This window comes from Vipera berus (genome assembly GCF_964194415.1).
Source record: "Vipera berus genome assembly, chromosome: 4".
NCBI classification, from domain to species: Eukaryota; Metazoa; Chordata; class Lepidosauria; order Squamata; family Viperidae; genus Vipera; species Vipera berus.
In genome coordinates this window covers 2239745-2241684 of record NC_138206.1, presented here as the reverse complement: position 1 = coordinate 2241684, position 1940 = coordinate 2239745, and positions in this window count along the sequence as shown.

The following is a 1940-nucleotide window of genomic DNA, read 5'->3' as shown; positions in this document are numbered from 1 at the left end:
ACTCAAATCTGGAAGAGGTGCAAGTCATGAAAAGCCAAGGGAGATCCATAATTCATAAAGCTTGCAACACAATACAGCCCTTTTTAGCAAGCACCCGAGCAGCAAAGCAAAACAAAAAAACTCACTCTCCTTCTAAGTGTTGAGGCTGGCTTTCAAATGTATTTGCAATCCAACCCAGAACTAGGAGAAGGTTTGCAACAGGCTTACTAGAGGGGGGAAAACAACGAGGTAAAAACGATCTTAAAATCTGATCAAAAATATTAACATTCACGTGAGAATTAACAAAGAAGGCAAGGAAGAATTACAGAGAAGTCCTCAACTTACGACAATTCATTTGAAGTTACAACGCTGAAAATTATTATTATTATTATTATTATTATTATTATTATTATTATTATTATTATTATTATTATTATTATTATTATTATTATTATTTTATTTGTATACCGCCCTTCTCCCGAAGGACTCAGGGCGGTGAACAGGGCAACATATAAAAGTACAAAGATACAAAAGTTAAAAAAGAATTAAACAAAATGCCCAAGCTAAAACAATAAGTAAATATATTTAAAACAACAATAAAATCCCAACCCATCCCCCATCAGGCCAGGCCGGCTTGTTCAAACAAATAAGTCTTCAGGCCGCGTCGGAAGGAGCGAAGGTCAGGTGCCATCCGGAGCTCAACCGGCAACCGATTCCATAAATCCGGCGCGCCCACAGAGAAGGACCTCCCCCTGGGGGTCACCAGACGACATTCTCTGACCGGAGGCACCCTGAGGAGGCCCTCTCTGTGGGAGCGTACTGGGCGGAGGGAAGTTGACGCCGGCCGCAGGTGATCCCTGAGGTACTCCGGACCCATGCCATGTAGGGCCTTGAACACCATTACCAGAACCTTGAATCTCACTCGGAAGACAACTGGGAGCCAATGCAGCTCACGGAGCAGAGGTGTAACATGGGAGTATCGGGAGACTCCCAACACAGCTCTCGCGGCTGCATTCTGTACCAGTTGGAGCCTCCGAGTGGTCCTCAAGGGCAGCCCCATGTAGAGAGCGTTGCAGTAGTCTAAACGAGAGGTCACGAGCGCATGAGTGACCGTACACAGGGCATCCCGGTCCAGATAGGGCCGCAACTGGCGCACCAGGCGAACCTGGGCGAAAGCCCCCCTAGTCACGGCCACTATATGATCTTCCAAGGTAAGCCGTGAATCTAGGAGGACTCCCAAGTTGCGAGCCCTATCCACGGGGGGTAAGGACTCACCCCCCATACGAAGAGATGGAACATTTTGAATGTCCCGGGATGCCGGAATGTACAGCCACTCAGTCTTGTCAGGGTTGAGTTGAAGTCTGTTCCTCCCCATCCAGACCCGAACCGCCTCCAGGCAACGGGACATCACAGCGAGGGCATCACTGGGGTGGTTTGGGGTCGAAATAAAAAGCTGGGTATCATCAGCGTACTGATGATAACCAACTCCAAAACCACAAATGATCTCACCCAGCGGTTTCATGTAGATGTTGAACAGGAGAGGCGAGAGGACCGAAATTAAAGTGACTTATGACTGTTATTCACACTTATGACCGTTGCAGCTTCCCCATGGTCACGCTTGGCAATTGGTTCATGTTTATTTATTTATTTATTTATTTTATTACATTTATATACTGCCCTTTCCCGGAGGACTCAGGGTGGTTTACAGGGTAATTAAAAACCAAAGTACAAAAGTTAAAAAACCAAGTTAAAAAAAATTAAATTTATCCCTGTATAAGTAAAACCCCAATTAAAATAAATTAATCCTCAGCCTGGGCCAGAGAGCTCGAAGAGCCAGGTCTTCAGGTCCCGGCGGAATGAACGGAGGTCGGGGGCAGTCCTCAGCTCCACTGGCAGCTGGTTTCAAAGGGCGGGCGCCCCCACTGAGAAGGCCCTATCCCTGGGTGTTACCCGCCGGCAAT